The sequence below is a fragment of the Lichenostomus cassidix genome, chromosome Z (genome assembly GCF_008360975.1).
Source record: "Lichenostomus cassidix isolate B80296 chromosome Z, HeHo_3.0, whole genome shotgun sequence".
In the NCBI taxonomy this organism is placed as follows: Eukaryota; Metazoa; Chordata; class Aves; order Passeriformes; family Meliphagidae; genus Lichenostomus; species Lichenostomus cassidix.
Genome location: NC_139511.1, coordinates 70319192 through 70331937, shown reverse-complemented (window position 1 = coordinate 70331937; position 12746 = coordinate 70319192). Strand labels below are relative to the sequence as shown.

The 12746-nt window shown below is 39.7% G+C and overlaps 1 long non-coding RNA gene across 2 annotated transcripts in view; it reads right to left on the bottom strand.

Annotated features, from left to right (window-relative positions):
• Positions 1–696: 696 nt before the first annotated feature.
• Positions 697–12746, bottom strand: part of LOC146425190 (uncharacterized) — a 30942-nt gene continuing 18892 nt past the window's right edge. Inside the window, exons 1-3 of one of the 2 annotated variants that reach the window (XR_014846846.1) lie at positions 4615–4825; positions 4364–4539; positions 697–2196 (exon numbers count right to left, since the gene is read on the bottom strand). This is a non-coding gene — a long non-coding RNA (uncharacterized LOC146425190). Of the gene's footprint in view, positions 2197–4363; positions 4540–4614; positions 4826–12746 lie in introns of those variants that run through there. The other variant, XR_014846845.1, reaches the window with a different exon arrangement.

Here is a 12746-nt window from a genome sequence, read left to right as displayed (position 1 = left end):
TATTGGAAATCTGGAATTCACAATGAGGGTTGAATTTTTATTTAAAGAAAAATAATGAAAAGTTAAATTTAAAAAAAAACCAAAAAAAAAAAAACCCCAAACCAAAATAAAAACTGAAAAACAACAAATCAAAAATCCAGAGAATGAGCAACTAACCAAATTTTCACTTTGCAAGAGTTTCTCTTTGCGTATCTATGCTGGGGAAGGCTTTTATCTTGGTATTGTTTTTTGGCACTGGTTTGTTTTTTTAATAGGACCAAATAGACTCATTTATTCCAGAAGATAAGGAGCTACTCAGAAGTCACCACTAACTTCCAACTTCATGTTTTACCTGAATTCACTTTCCTGCACAATCAAGATTTTCTGGCCTCTGGTGGTTCTTCCAGGAGGTTTGACACTGTGTGAGCCCCTACAGGTGCTATTTTTTACTCTGCCACCAGTGAATGTTGCTCTTCAGATCAGCGTGATTTCAGTGGGTTTTGGGTAACTAAGATAATTCATAGATGAGCAAGAGTCTTATGAAAGAGTAGATAAAGTAAACCAGAAACCAATAGGAATTAATGGAAGTGAGCGAGCTGAGTGCAGTCCTAGAAAACTAAATAATTTAAAAGAGGTTCTTCAAGGAGTGTTTTGAATGAACTAATCAATGAACATTAGGAATCTTAAATCACAATTAAATTTCATTATTTTTCAGCATTAACCCAAACGAGCTTGTTTTCTTTTTAGCTGCCATACTTGAAATCATTTGGAATCTAATTGAAAACACTGAAAATAAATTAAATTTCAATATTTCCAATCACATAGAAGCATTTTCAAAAGTAAGTTTCAAATTAACTTTGCTGATGTTTCCTAATGACCATGAAGTTGGTGGCTTGGGCTATGGCTATGGTTGCACACACCGTGTGTTTTTGTATCTCCAGCTCACCTCTAAAGGAGCTTTGTCACACCTGGAGAGCCTGCAGTTTGACCTGGGCTTATTTCAGCATCTCACAGGCTTTAGTTATCCATGTTTAATTTAGTGCTGTGTCCCTGGAAGTGTCTAACTTGTGAGTTTAACCCTGGTTGTGTCACAAGGATGTGAATCACACAGAGCTGTGACTGAAGAGCAAAATTGGCCTTGGTCTTGTCCTAGAATGGACATCAGGCGAGAAAGTTTGTTCTTTCTGCTTTGTCATGGCAACTCATCTCCTTTCTCTTTTTTGTAAATGTTGACAAAACCAGAGACGAGAAACTGTTGAGCAGGAAGACATCATGACATTGGAAAGATGGGAGTAGGCTTTGTTGTTGGCTGCAATCAGGAAAGTTCACAGCCTCCCCTTTAGCCCAGTTTCACTGGTGGAGTGACACACCTGGTTTTGGGTAAGGGGAGACTTAAATACAAGCTTCTGTCACAGTTGATTGGCTTGCTAACTTGAAGGGATAGTCCTTTTTGAGCTGGCAGTTTATGAATATATAATCCTTTAAGGCACATGCAATAGGGAATTAATTACTTTTGCTCTTTGGGAGGAGGTATTTAGCATTTCTTTAGAGTTTTAATATTTTCTTCCTATCTTTTGATTTTCTTTTCTATTTAATTTAATCAGTTTTTAATATAAGTATATGAATGGAAAATCTATTTGAAATAGATCAAAATACCCTCATTTCTCTCTCTTTTTTTATCTAAATATGGATAACTGTTAGAAAATTTCAGATCTTAATAGTCACTAATGTCATTGTCCATCTTTGACAAGCTACAGAACAGGGATTTTTTATGCTCCTAAGTTTATTAAGGAAGCTATTACTTACTTATTAAACGCATCATGAATTCTGCTATGAATAACAGTATGCTAATGTTCAAATAACTGCTTATATTAGTAACTAATGATCACCTCTAATAGTCCTGCTATATTTGTATGCAAACCACCTTCCTATTTATATACCAGCTACATTATGAGTCTGCTATTTGAAGCTTGCATTTAAATACAACACAGTTCCAAATAAGCAAATATATTTATGTATCCGGGTTCAAGAAAACAGGGGCTTGTTTCACTTAGCTGGACAGATGGTGTTTCACATGGAACTCAGCTCTATCATCTGGTAGGAGCTCATGGATTGGGAAAGACTGTGTGCTGTCATGGGTGCACATCTTATCTATCAGGCCTGGTTTGCATCATGCTATTTGAAGAATGTCAATGGACACAGTTTTCATTTCATTTTCTACAAAAAAGAAAAAAAGCTGTGATGTGAATTCATGGTAGCAAAGTGGCTGGAGGTTCCCTCTGCCCTCAGCACTGTCTCAGAGTGAGAAGAGCAGGATTCACATCTCGTGGGAGGCTTTCCTACCAGGACACAACTTTTGCTGCTGGTCCCCACCTGTGGAGATGCAGCTGATTAATGAATAATGAGCAGATGATGATGAGGAGCCAGAGACACCAAACTAATGCAGTGGTGCTGGGGAGGAACAAGGCTCAGAGAGTAATGGAGAAGGAATTATCCATGTTTTCCTTAGTGTTACATTAAAGCTTTTGAATGACTTGAATCCCTTTAAATAACACTGATAGAGTTTTTCACAAAATTTACAACTGTTATCCTGTGAATTTCATGAGGATAGATACAGGTGACAGAAGGAAGCTCAGTCACTTCCTGTGGTCTTGGAAACCAGATTCTATACATTATCTGTCTATAAAGTTGTAGGAAAAATAATTTACTAACATTCCTCAAAAAAACTGTGATATTTTTCCTTTTTCTCTCTCTGTGAAGAAGCAGAAATTGCCTTTGAATTTGTGTTAAATCCCCTTATTCTAGATCTGGCTGGGATAGAGTTAATTTTCTCCTTAGTTCCTGGTACAGTGCTGTGTTTTGGATCTAGTCTGAGAATAATGTTGATAATGCAGTGATGTTGTAGCTGCTCAGCAGTACTCATGCCAGTCAAGGACTTTTTAATGTCCAATGCTCTGCCCATGAACAGATACTCATTAATCCAAGGGTCAGCATGGCCAGGAGAGCTGGACGAAGGGATATTCCATATCACAGAACTTGTGCCCAGTAAATAAACTGGGGGAAGTTGGCCAGGAGGGGTTGATCACTTCTTGGGGGCTGATCTGGGCATTGGTCAGTGACTGGTGAGCAATTTTCTTGTTCATCACTTGTTTCTTTTGGCTTTTATTCATCTCTTGCTCTCTCTCCCCTCTATTATTGTTATTGTTATTATTATTATTATTATATTTTATTTTATGTCAAGCAATAGAATGTACTTATCTCAATGCATGAGTTTTACCTTTTTCTGATTCTCCTCCATGTCCCACTGGGGACACAGGGAAGTAAGCAGTTGTGTGGCTTAGTTGGCTAGGGTTAAATGACAACCCCAACAACTCATTAAATCGAACATTTAATAAAATAATAGTGATTCCTTTAAGTACTGCATAGTTATAATTCCATAAGCATCACATATGTATAAATATATATGTATATACTTCTTCAAATTTAAGAAAGGGGCATGTAACTTTGTCCCAGACTACAAATAAATCATTGTAATTGTGTTAAGATGCATTGTCACATCAAGACAGAGGGTTAGGCCTCCTAACAGAGCTGCTGTTTTTTGACTTTACCATTTTGAATCATTCAGTTTTGACTTTCAGGTTACACTAAAATACATCTTTGGTATGCTAGACAGAATGAGCTGCTTAAATCTCTCACTGCAAGGCATTTCTCTAAACTCTCTAATATTTTTTACTGGCTCTTCACTGCATCCTTGACAATTTTTCAGTATCTTTTCAAATGTGTTCTGATATCAATCTCACCAGTACTATAAACAGAGGTAAAAATCATCTCCCTGTCGTGTCGATTTTGCATGCTGCCAAATTCCCTGCACCCACCTGTTGTTTCCTATTTTTGTTACCAGTATTAAAGAATGGCTTCATGGGTACCTCAATAAACCTAAAGGACAGTGATTTGCCACCCAGAAATGGGAAATAGTGCAAAGCCGGAATTCACACTTGAGTTTTCCACCAGACCCAGAGAAACTAGAGCACAAAGTGATTAGTTTCAAAGTGCAGTGCTTTGGGCCCAATTCCAGCCCCACTGGAAATGCTCCAGGATCTTCCTCCACCCTCCACTGCCACTTCAGAGAGGCACTGCTCTTCTATAGCTCTTGTGTGGATGGTTCCATATGGATGTCTCAGTGCTTCTCAAATGTTTTCACCCTTCTTTAGTAGCTGCACTCAGACTTTGGGTTGCCTTTTTGCTCAGGGAACAGACAGAACTATCTCCAGGGCTGGTTTACCCTCCCCTGCTATTATTTACTTTGTGCCTGCCATCTGGTAGGCTCACCTGCTACTTCTCAATTCTAGCCTTAGAAAGAAAAACAAAATCTTTCTCTGCTTACCTTTGCCATGTCATCATCCCTGGTTTTAAAACCAGTAGCATATATATCCCCTCTTTTTCCTTTTTCCTCAGGCTGAATCCCAGTCTTCTTTGTTGTCCTTTGAGTTTTTTCATAAATTTGATCATCTTGTCATCCTTGAGCATTCCTTGCCATCAAACTAATATTTCCCCTGAAATCTAAACATAACAGGAAATTTCAGAGGCCTCTCAGGTTAAAAAAAAAAAAAAAAAAAAAATCAGCAGTGCTCTCACTTTTTGAACAGAAGACTCCTCTTACTGCCTTAAAATGTACACCAGTCCTTCTCTTGGCTTCAATCTATGAGCTCAGTACGTAGACACATACAGTTGGGTCCTGGAATGAAAAGCTGCACTTGAAAAGTGTAAAGAAAGCAAAAATTTGAGAACTTCCCATTATGAGTTTAATCCGGATCCTTAGACATTAATGATAGCGTTTCTTTTTACATCAGGGTTTGTTGGATGAGGCCCAGACTGTCTGTAAAAATGCTGAGCATATCTTTTATTGAACATTTTCTTATTTAATGTGCCATTTTCTGATGTATATTTGATAAACAAATTTGTTACCAGAAGCGTTCTTGTTACCAGTGACATTTAAACACAAATGCAGATTTATATATGAGTAATTGTGTTTCAAGTGTAACTGGGTGCATAAGTCAGCATTCTGCAAATGTTACAAAAATGAACAAGCCCAAGCAGAAAAAACTACTTGCCCATCTTCTGCTACATTTGATGTAATGAAAGGTAATTACCTTCTATTCACACATTAAAAGAAAGCACTCGTATTGGATAAGACCATGATTGAAAGTCTGTTGAACTTAATGGAAGCCTTTCAATGTTTTTGGGTGAAAGGTGTCTCAGGCTTTCAAGGGGAAAGGAATATTTTGCAGCACTGCTAAGAGATCTTTTGGGATTAGAAATGAGGGATTGTCACCACAGTGTTCAGGTGCTGTAGAAATGTCTCCTCCTCTGAAAGACTTGCCTCTGGCACTCTTCTTCTTGTTGCACCAAGGTAAAGAAAATGCTGTTGATTCATATCTACCAGAGGTGAAAATCCAATCTCACATATGTCCTTGCCATATAAGAACATTTAGAAAAGAAATACATGTCCTTAAAATTATATCAATTCACCTTACATGACTAAGAAAGAGACCATTTCTAAAGGATATTGATTAAAATGGAAATACATTCAAATAAATGGATTCTTAGCTTGAAATAACCTTTGCAGTAAGTGAATGGTCTATTTTGAAAGTATGATGGGTGTTCTGAGGGGCACTACTGTATCTTAATTTTATTTCATTGCTATCGAGAGTTTTCTCTGTTTATGAAAATGCTATGCAAAGTGAGATCTATGGATTTCAGAATGAGGAAGAGCAGGAAATTTTGTCTTAAAAAGACATCTGCCTTTGTATTTCTTATTATTCTTTAGTAGCATGAAAGGCCAGAGCCAGAGGCTCTAGCAAAGATGAGTTTTCCTAGGCACCATATCAAACACAAAATAAAAACTAGTCTCTTTCCATGAAAGCTCCTATTTTAAATGAGTTAGACAAAGAATAGGACCAAAGATGTAGTAATTTTTTTTTTTTTTTTGTAGTGAGGGATGACAAGAGATCTTAATCTGAACAAACCCAGAATAGGAATTAAAGGCATTTATTAGGCAAATCTCTGTTCTACTCTCAATGCACTGATTTTACAGTAAACACCTTGATAAACAGAAAAAAAATTGAAAGAAGATGTGACTGAAGATTTGGGTCCTCTAAGACTTGGAGAAAAACACTTTGAAAGGCTGATCGTTACACCATGGTCCCATGGTCATCTGTGCCAATCCCTTTTGCATCCCAAACCTGGGATTTGCTGTTGAGACTGAGCTGCTATGTGGCTGCAACACAAAGATCACAGGTCAGGGAGGGCAAAGCCTTAGGCTGTTGGGTGGTGAGTCTCAAGTGTCTTCTTTCAAGGTTGTGTGGTTCTTTGCTGAGGAAAACAGAAGTGCCTGCACGTTCTTGGACACTGAGCTGCTGGAAAAATACCCTTGCATCAGTGACAGACACAGGAACCTAGATTTTTCAGAAACTGCCTGGTAATTTTTCATCCTTTTCCTGGATCAGGCCTCACTTTGCCACAGAAATCTATACAAGGGCCATGAAATAAACTCACACCTGCCAACAGCTCTTTGTTGAAAATAAAACATACAGAAGAGTGAAGTAGAACTTGAAACCAAGTTTGAAAAAATTCACATAAATCCACTGCTTCCTCCTCAATTTTAGAAAATGTCTGCACTTAAGAGGGGCTAAGAAGCGAAATGTGAGTATTTTGCAACCCCCAAAATGCCAAAATTGTTACGAATTTTAGGGATAGTCCAGGAAGTGTGGAATTTAAAACACTTTCTAATAGATTCCAGATACGTAGCATGTGTGAAAGCATTGTGCATTTCTGCTTCTGATTAAATCAGGAGAATCCCCAAAGACTTTACAAACTATCTGTTAAAATGCAGATATTGCAGTGGCAGAGAAGACAAGTGTTTTTTTGCCACAGCATTGTGAACTCCAGAATTTAGAAAAATTGAGGTTTTCACCAGTGAGTTTGCCAAGGAAAGTGTTTGCTGCTGACAGTACAAGAGGCTGCACTGAAATTCTGTTTCTAAATGGCTAAACACTCCTGGTCTATCCTGTTGTGCTGCTGCTCTGTTAAACTTCCCAAGCAAAGATACACAATACTATATTTTAACTAGTCGTCATCCCTTTAGCACATGGTTTGGAATTACATGATTTTGAAACGTAATTGAAATGTAATTGTAATTACATGATTTTGAAAGTCCCTTCCATCCCAAACTATTCTGTTATTCCATGATTCTCTGTCAGGGCTGTCTTCAGGTGTGTAGCTCTAACTGGTCACTTTGCAGATCAAACCCCATCACATCTCTGTGCTGCCTGTTGTGGGACAGAAGGTCAGAGTCTCCCAGCCAGGGAGGGACAATGTCCAGTAAAATATGGAGATTTTTCTTGGCCCTCTTTTTGTTGCTGATGTATTTATAAAATCATTTTTGCTGTCTTTTACAGCAGTAGACAGATTAAATTCTAGCTGGACTTTGGCCATTCTAATTTTCTCTCTTCAAAACCTCACAACATCCTGTCCACCTGAGTTGCTTGCTCCTCCTTCTAATGGTTCTAAACCCTCCTGCTTTTTCCTGAGTTCCAGCCTAAACTTTGTCCAGCCAGTCTCCTTCCCTGCCTGTTTATCTTTTGGCACATTGGAGTGGGGTCCTTCTCTTTAGGATTTTCTCTTTGAAGATTATCCAGGCTTCCTAGACTCCTTTGCCCATCAGGACTGCCTCCCAAAGCACTCTCTCAACCAGGTGCCTAAACCAGCCAAACTCAGTCCTCCAGAAATCCAAGGGGCAGCTCTGATGACCTTTCTCCTTCTCTGAGAATGGAAAACTCTTTCATCTATATCTCCATCATGGTTGGATGGTTTATTACAAACTCCCACCAGGGGATCTGTTTTTTTAACCTTCCCCCTGAATTTTCCCCACAAACTCTCAATCCTATCATCACCATCATTAGGCTCTAGACAATCAAAACCCTCCATAATATATAGGGCTATTCTACCACCTTTCCTTCACATCTAGTTTAAAGCTCTTCCAAAAAACCCTTATCACCCCTGGGCAAAGATCCTTTTTCCCCTTTGAGAGAGGCATACCCTACCTATTGCCAGCAGGCCTGGATCCATGTTAACTGACACCAAATTCTGCTGGTGACACCATGCTTGGAGCCAGGTATTGATCTTCAGAATGCCACTTGTGCTCTTGATCCCTTAGCTTGTCATCCCAAGGTCCCTCAGGTCTCTCCTGATGGCTGTGGGTATTTTTGCTGTAACTTCATTGCTGCCCAGTGGGAAAACTGATAGTAAATAATGGCTTGAGTACCTTACCAAAGCAGGCCTTTCTCTTTAAATCATTAACCAGGCCCAGGGGAGGCAGCAGCTCCCTAAGGCATGGAACTGATCTGTACATTGGCACTTCTGTTCCCTTCAGAAGTACTCTCCTATCACAATGGCCCATCTCTTTTTCTTTAAGGCGTGTTTTTGGTGCAGGACATGTGCCTGTTTAACCTCATTGACATCTCCATGCTGGATGAACCATCATTTTTGTTGTTTGGTTGCACTGCCCTCGCCTCACAGCCTCTGGGCCAGGGTGCCTGGGGAGGTGGGATGATCTCTGATGAGACACTCTTGCTGGCACTGGAGCTTGGGAGCTGCTAAGGCGTACATGTATACACAAAAAAACACATATATAAGGAGTATATGCATCCATCAGGAGTAAATCTTCACATTTCCAATTGTGTGCTTCAAAATCTTGCTAGCATTTTTTCTAGGGCAGGAAAGATGGGTGCTGCAGTTTTAGCAGACGAGTTCCCTGGAAACAAAAATATTAAAATAATGTTTCATAAGAGACAGGAAGATTCTGAGAAGCACCCTTGTTAAATTTATGAAATCTCCCATATGAATCCCTTATGAATAAAGTGGCTTGTGGGCAGACAGATATTAATCATCACACAAGCTCTTGAAATAAATGCACTTTTGATTGAAGGTGCTCGAAGTTGTTCGCTGCACTTCTTTGCAGAAAGCGAGGGAAGAGAATGTACACACACAAAAAAAAGGAAAAGCAGGTGCTTGGACAGATCTCCTGGGGATATATATGTGGGATTTTTCCCTTCTAAAACCACAATTTTACAAGGTACATACTTTAATATTTTTACTTATAATTCAACTCCTCCAGCTCTCTACTTTTCTCCGAATTGCCTCTACTTTTCTAAAATCTTTTTGACAGTCCTTGCCCAAGAGTAAACCTACAGTCTCACCTGTGGCTATCCTCCTCACTTTTATATATACATACAGAAAGTACAAATATATACTTCTTCCTGACATAATTTTTGTGCAACAATTGCTGTCTTAGTCATGGCAAAGTTTTGAGTCAGGAGGTCCCACAACTAGCAACATAAACTTTTACAGCTTTTACCAAACCACAGTACCACAATGTTCAGCTCTGCAGCATCTGGAAAAGGTGCTGAGGGAAGTCCACAGCATTGCAGCAATAGAGGCACCTTGATTGCACAGCTTAGAAGTTAACATATTTGGTCCTCTTGGAAGCAATGTCCAGGTGCCCCAAGGAGGAAAGTGTTCTGTTGGAGTAGCCTTGGTTTGGTCTTTCCAAGTCTGGAGGGAAGAAGGAGAGTTTTGGAGAATAGGACAGGGGAATGTTGAAAGGAAGATGTCCAAGCTGGCTGAGGGTGGTTTGATTTCTGATAAGGCAATGTTCAGAATTTGATGAATTTTGTGCAAAAAGCAAAAGAAGTGAAGTATAAAACTTCACTTCCAGACCATTTGTCTGTAGAAGGTAAAGTTCTTTTCTCAGAGTTGGGGGTTCAAGCTAATCAGGTAAAGAAAAAAATCACTGAATGTTGTCCCTCTCTTCTCCAGTGAGTGTTGTAGTCATCACACTGGGAGATACACATGCAGTGGTGTTTTGTTCATGATCCCACCAGTCATGCCTGTACCTCCAGCTCTTTCCCCATGGGCCCAGTGGAAACTGAGGTGTGTAGAATTGGAGAAATATGAGCCTTTTGAGAACAGCTTGTTTGATTGAGGGCCAAGGGCTATACTCTTAGAGGTCTGGTGACCTGCCAGTGTCTCAAAGATCGTGAAAGAAGTCACAAGGATCCAAAATCACAGGCTTCAGCTCCTAAAGAGGCACTTCAAATCCCAAACTGTGTGGCTCAGAGCTGTAAAATGTTCACATGTGCTTTGGCTTGGGAAAGGAATAGAATCATAGAATCATTAAGGATGGAAAGGACCTCCTGGATCATTAAGTCCAACCTTTGGCCAAACACCACCATGCCCACTAAACCACACCATGAATTTCCCTGTCTGCTTGTTTTTTGAACACTTCCAAAGATGGTGACTCCACCAGTTCCCTGGGGATAGATAAGGTAAACTGAACTGGGGGCTAGATTTCTACATATGCCATTGTTTTCACAGCCACATCACATTGCAAACAATGTTTATTTTCACATCCATTATTCCCTCTAGACTTATTTCAATGTTACAGCTTTTCGTTCCAGCTGCCTTTGTGTTTCAAATTGTCTTTCTCAAGATTGATCTAATTTTGTTATTTTCTTCTCTTATTTCTAATTTCTCCAAATCTGCCAATATTATTGCTCTGCCCTGACGTGGCTCACTAGTCCTCCCAACTGAACATCGTCTGTAAGCTTCATTAGTGTGCTGTTTGCTATCTCGAGCAAAGGGATGCTTATTTTCTTATTTTCCTTTTTACCAAGTGCTCCGTATTCCCTCATCATTCCTCGCTGAGCCATAACCCATCCTTTGCGTCTGCAGAAGTTGGAACCAAGGAGCAAACTGCCTTCCTGCCACTCCTGTAGCAGGACATCTGTACCTTGTCAAAACCCTTGATGTTACCATGCGTCAAGGGAAAGTGATGCAAGTCAAGAGTGAAACTTGTCAAGTTTGGACGTGTAACTTGGGGCTGTACCAGGATTAATTATGCCTTCTGCTGCTTTTACACACTCATGTCATCAATAAATTCTAATAAACAGGAGTAGGATGTTCTTATTCATGTCATTCCAGAGGAATTAGAACACAGCAGTGTTATTTAGCAATGCAGATGTTTTATTATTGTGTTGTTTATGTGAAAGTGGATATGACATGAAGAGGTATATCAAATGAGCAATAGAGAGAAGCGAGCTGTGCTCCCTTTTTGATTATGCATATTTATTCATACTGCAGAAGTTACTGCACATAGCAGAGTCTTCTAAAATGGATTGCTCGGTTTGGAAACCTAGCCTAGTCTCTTCCCACCATCCCCCTTTTCTTCTTTTTTTTTTTTTTTTTAATAAAGTTTTTTTTTTATAAAGTTATGTCAATACTACCTTTGTACAGTATTTATGAGTTCCTTCTTTAAATTGCACCTTAATTGGTTTAGTCACTACAATTGCAAAACAGGAACCTAATCACCAGAAGCTAAGTAAGCAGAAAAAAAATAATGATTTGGAGCTGTCTGTCTACTGCTGCCGAACAGACACACTGGGCACGGTTTAAAGCTATAATTGCATTGTGGCACTGGCTTGCTGTTCCCAGCACATGCATAATGTAGCTCCCAGTTGTAGACTGCCACATATCCTGCTGTATTTACCCTCAGATGCCAGTGGAGCACATGCCACCCACAACTGCTGCTTCCCAACAGTGTAAAACTGTCACACTTTCAATTAGATGCCCCAAAGCACTTTATTGCCCACTGGAGGGTATAGTCATATCTTGATGGGGGAAGATTATGGGCTAAATGCATCCAGAGTAGTTCTCCGCAGGCTGCAGCAGAACTACTTTGGGAATGAATTTGGATGAATTACGCCGCTCATTCTAGTGGTCATAAAACAGGGCTATGCACTGCTTCTTTTTGAGGGCACAAATTCTTGACCACAAACATTTGGGGCTGTATATGGCCTTATTACTACCCTGAAGGCTTCCACAGCTAGAGAAGACAAAAAACACTGCTGGAGACTTTGCTGCTCTGCCTGTGCCTCTCTGCAGCTGTGTGTTGCTGTGCAAATAGTCACTGCAGACAAGCTCTGCCTCTGCAGACCCTGAGAAAACCTGCCCCTGGACTTCATTTTCCTTCACCTCTCAGGTTTGTGTCTTTGTGCATCTGCTGTCCATGCACAGAGGCAGCTCATACAAATCTTCCATGGCCATCATCTTGGATAAGAAAAAAATTGTATTTGGGGGAGCTAAAGATGTACTGGACTCCAGTAACCCCTCCTAAGGCAATGTTGTGCACTGTTGAGCCAACTCACATAATCTCCTGTCTAGAGAAAGCTGTGAGCATGTGTTAACAGCTGTTAACATGTGAACAGCCACTCTGGCAGGTGAGTAGAATTTTGTTAAGCCAATGCAACTTGATTGTATGTCTAAGCCTAAAACTTCAATGGCGAAAGTAAGTAGTCTATAATTCAATGTTGAAAGTTTTGGAAGAATCTGGACAAAGAGGGGGAAGGTATTTTGGAGAAAGGATAAAAGAAGGATGTATAAATTCTAATCATATAGAAATGTTAGTCCCACTAAAATGAAACCTGCTGAGGCCAGATTTAATTGAACCCATAAACACATGTATGATTTCAGAAATGTGCAGTTTCTTCACCAGTAAAGTGGACATTTAGGATTTTCACAAGTGGAAACATTTGAGTTTCTCAGAGGAAATTTCCATTGACTCCTCCTCTAGTGACAGGCATGGCTCAGCTCCTAGTTTGGATACCAAAAAGAGTCTATGCACATCTGTGTCTACATCTAAGAGTTTGCAT